We start from the raw sequence: 6,960 nt of genomic DNA, 5'->3' as shown, positions 1-6,960 counted from the left end.
ACATGAAAACAATTTTTTTGCTTTAAACTGTTCACCCGAGGAACAAACTCCATTCATTGTGGGCGAGATGGTTGTGGAATGGTGCAACACACACAGCCTTTTTACATCTGCTGCGTCCTTGTCACCAGCAATAGCAGCGCACGCTGAAGCCTGGATGTCACGCCCTCAATTCTATCCTGCCCTGAGAAAAACAGAGATGTGCCATTATGTGTAGTGTGTTTTACTGTTCCCATTTGAGGATACAGTGGGGTGTTCGTTTGTGGCTGACCATCTTGTAACTGTTTTACTTCGTTCTTAATGGCTGTGTTTTTTTTTTATATAATGTTTAGGATACGTTTTATGGTCATTGTTGTTCTGTGTTTATTTCTACATGTTTGTACATTTTCTCACTTAGTTATGTGAGTGCCGGACGCATCGCATGGAAGAGACTGAGGCTTGCTGTGTTGCCTGGGCGTGGGAGGCATCTTATCCCAGCAGCCAGGAACAGCTGGTCAAGGCCAGAGCTGCCCCTAGTATACAGTTTGTCATTTCTGACGTGTCTTAGTGTGAAAGAGGGAGGAATGTGGCGGATAAAACAGGTAGGATCATTTACAGGCTGTGTGTCATGATGCTTTATTCTGTGAGGAACAAAATAGTGTAATGTTTCCCTTTCTTCAGGTTGCACTGCTGGAAGGCCAGTCATGCCAGGTGAGAAGATCCCTGGGGAATGGAGGCTGCCAGAACACCCCGGCTGTCCTGCACCTCCCAGTGGGGTGAACAGTCACCACCGCCACCCGTCCTGGTGGGGGGAGTCTGCACAGTCCTGGGGAGGCAGGTCACCAGGGCAGGACCTCTGACATGGCTGGTGGCTCTGTGGTGCTGAGGGCGGTGTGGGGACTGCCGAGGGACCACCTGGGTGTGCTGCCTCGTCAGGGCTGAGGGGGACACTGCACGGGAGTCTGGGATGACCTGCAGAGAAGACAATACGTGAGGAAGGACCACAGGAAGTAACAGCAGTGAAGGATCCTGAAGTGTGCATCACCAAGGGCTGGGACTTAACCCAAGCCTTCAGGGTGACAACGGGCAACACACCAACTGGACCACTGATGGGCCTGTAAGGGCACCATGCCAGGGCCACCCTGCCACACAGCCCTCTTGCCAGGAAGGGAGGGGCCACGCCCACACTGGCAACAGACGGCCAGGCTCAGGAAGACACGCTCACAGAGGTTATCTGCTGTACATAAACTCTGGGTGTGTCTCCCTGGGTGGATCACGTGCCTGGCCGTCTGTTGCCAGGGTGGGCGTGGTCACCTCCCTCAAGGAGCAGCGGTGCCAGGCTGGGTGGCAGGAGTGGCCCTGGCATGTTCCATTTGGTGTGCTGCCCAGCCTTCATCCTGATGCCTTGGGGTGAACTCCCAGCCCTCGGCACTCTGCTTGTGGATGGGAAGGAAGGTTTAGTCTTGCTAGCGACCCGGACAAGTGTGGCAGGCATTTAGAGGCGAGAGTCCTTGGTGTGGCTGTGGGGGTTGTCAACATGCTGTGGGGGGACATCCTGTGGGGCTTGTGAGCTGTGGTGGTGAGGTGAGGTGAGGTGAGGTCTCTCTCTCTCTCTCTCTCTCTCTCTCTCTCTCTCTCTCTCTCTCTCTCTCTCTCTCTCTCTCTCTCTCTCTCTCTCTCTCTCTCTCTCTCTCTCTCTCTCTCTCTCTCTCTCTCTCTCCTTTTTTATACTGGATTGAAGAGGTTGCCATCAGTGCACTTTGAAGTCTGACACAGTTGGAGCTCAGGCAAAAGGGTTCCTTTGCCCACCCCACAGGCTGTCCCTCCTCGGCCACTCCCTCGAGGTCAGTTCCAGCATCAGTCAGGCGCCGTTCCTTACCAGCTTTCTGTAAACCACGTGTAGTTAATGACTGCTTCGAACATATTAGTTTTCTTTGTTGATAACAGTGTGACAAACAGACCAAGAAAAAATAATAAAAACTGAGGTTTGTGGGTCATAACAAAGGGCAAAAAAAGTGTTGTTGCCTGCGTGGTGGGTGGTTGCATGATTATAGTTAAACACAATCAAGAAGTCCATTTGTGTGGGTCCTGCGACTCCCCAGCACATCAATCTCATATGTCAGCTATTTACTTTTTGAAAATGTGCATAAAATGTTCTGTATATATTAAATATGGCTACGTAGCACTAATAGACTTTTTCCACCTTCATGGGTAGGTTTGGGGGTGCTGTAGGGAGGTAAACTGTAGTAACCCACATGTCACACCTGGCCTCTGTCCCTGGGTCATGAGCTCTTGCCCAGCGCAAGCTCACGGGCCAGTGTGATGGTGGCGAGTACCGAGCCGCACACAGGTATAGCGCGTCCCAAACTTTACCTTTACTGAAAGAAAGTTTTGAAGTTGTTATCGGTTTTTGAGTTGTTAATGAGTGGCATCTCTTAGTGCGGGAGAGCTTGCAGGGCGGCTACAACTTGCTCTGCAGTCTTCTCCGCCACACTTGGGAGTGCCGCAGAAGCACTGTCGAGCCAAGAGAACACAAGCTACATAAGACCGTTTACCACAACACTGAGTTGGGACATTAACTGTTAGCTCAATTTCTCTTCATAAGCACAGAGCTTCCCCTACTTACCAACTGGCTCAGGTGCAAGCAGTGCTTTGTAAGTAGCGTGTGTACATATACAAGATTGTACAGTAGTATAGTGTGTGAAGGGTGAAGATGAAGAAATTGGTGTGCAGTGTGAAGATATGCAAGATTGTACAGCATTGTGTGTGTGTGTTGGGTGAACATGAAGAAACAGGTGTGCAGTGTGAAGATATACAAGATTGTACAGCAGTGTAGTGTGTGTGTGTAGGGTGAGCATGCAGCAATGGGCGTTCAGGAATAATACAGACTATATATACTGGTAAACAAAACGTGTAATAAATGAAATAAAGTTAATAATAACTTGAATAAGACCTTTAATACTACCTTGAAAATGTGACACAGCTGGCATGTGTGGACTGGCTTTAAGTGGTGAAGGGAAACTAATCTTCAGAGTGGAGGCGGAGGATGTGTCGGGAGGTGGAGGTGATGCCTTGGGAAGCAAAGTACTCAGCCCAGTGAGCCCTTGGCCCTTCCATATCCGACACAAGGCAGCTGTCTGCTGTTTGGATAGCGCTCACCTGAGAGGGTGGCTCAGAGCAGAGCTTCTTCAGGGCTTGGTAAGCAGGTTGGAGGTCATTCATATTGAAATGGTCCTTGACATCCATAACAAGACCCCTGACATGCCTCTCTTTGTCTCTCCTCAGGAGAGCTCTAGTTCTATGCCACAGACCCCTATATTGGTCCTGATTCTCAGCAAGCCTGTCAGGGCGACTCTCCTCAATATTCTCCAGTGTCTCTGCTGAGGAAAAACCACTCCCAGATCTCGGGCACTCTTCAATGCACTCCTTGGCAGCTTGAAGAGTCTCACATTTGAAGGTGTCCCACTGTTCTACAGGGTCCTCAAAGGTGCCGAGGACATTGAACCAATTTGAGGCTGTCTGCATACTCCTGAGCAAATGTCAGGTCTTTCAGCCTCTCAAGAACACAGTATTGTTGCATCTTGAGATTCTTCTTGACCTGACATGAAGCTTGAGTGTTGCAACAACAAGCCTGTGATCAGTTCCAAAGAACTCAGCAGTTCTAGAGGATCCTCCAATGAGTACTTAGGGGATGTGGTCAGTCTCCTTAGCTACCCCTTCGGCATCACTATACCAAGACCAGCTCTGGTCTCTGGTAACAAGAACCCACAATGCTCAACCTGCTGGATCTTGTAACATTCAGGAGCAGAGAGCTGTCGGTGTTCCTGGTGCCAGAGCCATGAGGACCAACACAACTTCATGCTGTCTCTAGGGTTGCCACCCGTTCCTTAAAACATGGTTTCATTCTGTATTTGAGTGAGATGTTGCATCCTGTTTTGAGCTAAAACGGAATGCCATTTGTTCCATATTTGGCTGTCTGAATGATCAAGCAGATAAAACTCAGTATTTTAAAATTTTATAAGTGCACTTTTCAGTCAGTCACAAAACCAATCTGTAATATTATGTATTTGTCAAGGGTCTTCCTAAAATGTGTGTAAAGTACGGGATGTAACATTCCTCCCCTTCCTCCTGCCTCCACCAGCAGCGGCTGTCAGTCATGGCAGGCTAGAGAAATTTATAGTTATCACCCGTTCCTTAAAATACAGATTTGTTCCGTATTGGAGAGTGAGGTGTTGCGTTCCTTATTTTTGTGAGCTCAAGGTGGCAACCTGGCCATCTCTGTCAGTGCCAGTAGTCACAGTGAAGTCACCCAAGACAATGATTGTGTCTTATTTTCTCTTCAGTCTAACACATCTCGGTAGGAGTGTACACTGCAACAAGAGACATGAAGCCCAGTGTGTGCTTCAGCCTCATTCACATTATACGCTCATCATCCAGAGTAACCTCAACCAAAAATGGCAGCAGTTGGCTGGAGATGCCCATAGCTGCTCCCCTAAGACAGGCACCACTGTTCTTGCCAGACCAATGGTAAATTTACCTCCACTACTGCTTGTCACTACCAAGCCTCCTCGTCTCAAGAGTCCTACTATGTCCACCCCAGCCTTCTGAGCTCATTCGCTGAGTAGGGCAGTCGGTGGTCCTCAGAGAGGCTCAAAGTTCCAGGAGCCCACATGCATATCCATCTAAAGGCTGATCCCGGGCTGATCCCTCTGTGAGCGCTGCCTCTGCACCTCCCTGACCACCCCAAAATAAAAAGAGGGGCTAGGAGGCCTTCCTTCTTTGAGATGCAATGGTCCCAAAGGCTTTGCCCTGCACCCATCACTTGTGGCAGGCTCACTTAAAGTGGATGCACTGAGGTGGGGCATCACTCTATGAGGAGGCCCCAACCCAACCCGTCCAGATCAGGGATTGTAGGGATTGCCAGCCGTGGGCAGGGACACGGAACCCCCGAGAGGATAGCATCCCCTGGTGACCCTCAACTGTGCGAGATTAAGGCTTGGTGGATGGAATATCAGGAAAAGTTGGATGTCTTCACGGCCCATCAGTTAAGCATCGAGGGAGGAAGATCCTCTGTCACTGTAGTGAGGCGACTATGCCTGATGAACGAGCCTCCCATAACCCACTTAGCCAGGGGGGTACCTCTTTGGCCGACTCGGTATGGAGTGGCTCTCCCATCATGCTGGTCGCGGGTTCAATCCCAGGCAGCCGGCAAATACCCTGATCTTGATTAATTTCTCGTGTGTTTCGATACGCGCAGAGGACGTGTGGGACTGAGAGAGTAACAGAAAAAGAGAATAGAAAATCTCGTCATTAAAGTGGTGGCAGCAGCGATGGGATGTTGAATGACTGTTGGCTGCGAGCACTAATTTTAACTGGGAAGTTATATCCAGGGAGAACAACGCCTACCTGCAAACAGGGCGAAGGGTATCAGATGACTAACCTCGCCCAGCGCGGTGGATGCGGGGGTTACCTCGTGAAGGGGAAGGGGGTAAGAGAAGCAACGGATAGAAGAGAGGGGGAGTGCGTGCCGCTGATTGCCAGTTACCCTAACTAATAATTATGCAGGGAAGGTTATATCCTTCGACGACGGTTTGAACCCTTCTCGATAAGTTTGTAGAGGAAAATTAATGTCCAGACGTTATTTGCTCATTTTGGGGGCACTACATCACAAACCTATCGAGTTTTTAAACAAGATCAATCTACATGCCCCGGAAATAGAAAGCTGGGTGGGCCGTGTGTGTGTAGGCTATCTGTACAACGAGTCAAGTGTGCATGCCTGGTAAGGTTGTATGTTTGGGCCTGAGAAGTACTTGGTTTTGAATTGTAATAAAAACCGAATTACTCTTATTGCAGCAAGTAGGCTACTCATTCCCCTATCACTAGTGCTTGGGCGGGGAAAGGTTTAGGAACAAGGGACTAGGTTACAGCTGGAAGACTACCTCAGAGAAATAGTCAGAAATCGTGTTCTTTGCGGAAATGATATTAGCAGAAGACGTATTTGAAACCAAGGTAAAGTAAACTGGCTGAGGAAAGGCAGGATGGATGGAGGCAGGATAAAGAATAAGATAAGAATGATGTTTTGTATGCCCTCTCTGGCCTCAACTCATAAAGGCTTATGGACCTGATGGAGTGCCTCCTATTGTCCTTAAAAACTGTGCTTCCGTGTTGACACCCTGCCTGGTCAAACTCTTTCGCCTCTGCCTGTCAACATCTACCTTTCCTTCCTGCTGGAAGTATGCCTTCATACAGCCTGTGCCTTTTTTTTTAAATTTATTTATTTATTTTTTTTTTTTTTACGTCGTGGCCTATTGCGCCGGTAGGCTTCTTCCCGGTGGATCCTGATGGTTGGCCCAAGGCTTCTTCCCGGTGGGGCCTGATGGTCGGCTCAAGGCTTCTTTTTCGGGTGGGGCCTGATGGTTGGCCCAAGGCTTCTTCCCGGTGGGGCCTGATGGTCGGCTCAAGGCTTCTTTCCGGTGGGGCCTGATGGTTGGCCCAGCCCGTTCTGGCGCAGGCAAGTGTTTATAGTGGCGCCATCTTGCACTGGCTCATGCTGCCCTCCTGGAGCTCAGCTTTAATCCTAGAATCTAGAGTCCGGGTTGATAGGTGGTCTTCTGCACAGCATGTGGGTAGTTTTAAGCCATTTGGCGGTAGCTGAAAAATCCCAGCTTGGTGGCACCGGGCGGGGATTGAACTCGCGTCCTCCTGAACGCGGCGCCGTCACGCTATCCATTCAGCCACCGCCTACTGTCCAAGAAGGGTGACCATTCCAATCCCTCAAAACTACTGTCCTAAAGCTTTACTTTCTTATCTTTTAAATCACTCCTTAACCGGAAGATTCAAAAGCACCTTTCCACTTCTGACCTTCTATCTGATCGCCAGTATGGGTTCCGCAAGGGGCATTCTACTGTTGATCTCCTTGCCTTCCTAACTGACTCTTGGTCATCCTCTCTTAGCCGTTTCGGTGAAACTTTTGCTATTGCGCTC

The 6,960-nt window shown here is 49.4% G+C and overlaps 1 long non-coding RNA gene across 1 annotated transcript; it reads right to left on the bottom strand.

Annotated features, from left to right (window-relative positions):
- Window positions 1-600: 600 nt before the first annotated feature.
- On the bottom strand, window positions 601-5,132 carry LOC127002834 (uncharacterized). Its single transcript, XR_007756566.1, has 2 exons — window positions 1,708-5,132; window positions 601-948 (listed from the first exon to the last, which is right to left on the bottom strand). It is a non-coding gene; the product is annotated as an uncharacterized LOC127002834 (long non-coding RNA).
- Between the last annotated feature and the right edge of the window lie 1,828 nt (window positions 5,133-6,960).

This window comes from Eriocheir sinensis, chromosome 24 (assembly GCF_024679095.1).
Source record: "Eriocheir sinensis breed Jianghai 21 chromosome 24, ASM2467909v1, whole genome shotgun sequence".
Taxonomy (NCBI): domain Eukaryota; kingdom Metazoa; phylum Arthropoda; class Malacostraca; order Decapoda; family Varunidae; genus Eriocheir; species Eriocheir sinensis.
Note: the sequence above shows the minus strand (reverse complement) of the source record. Positions and strands in the feature narration are given on the sequence as shown.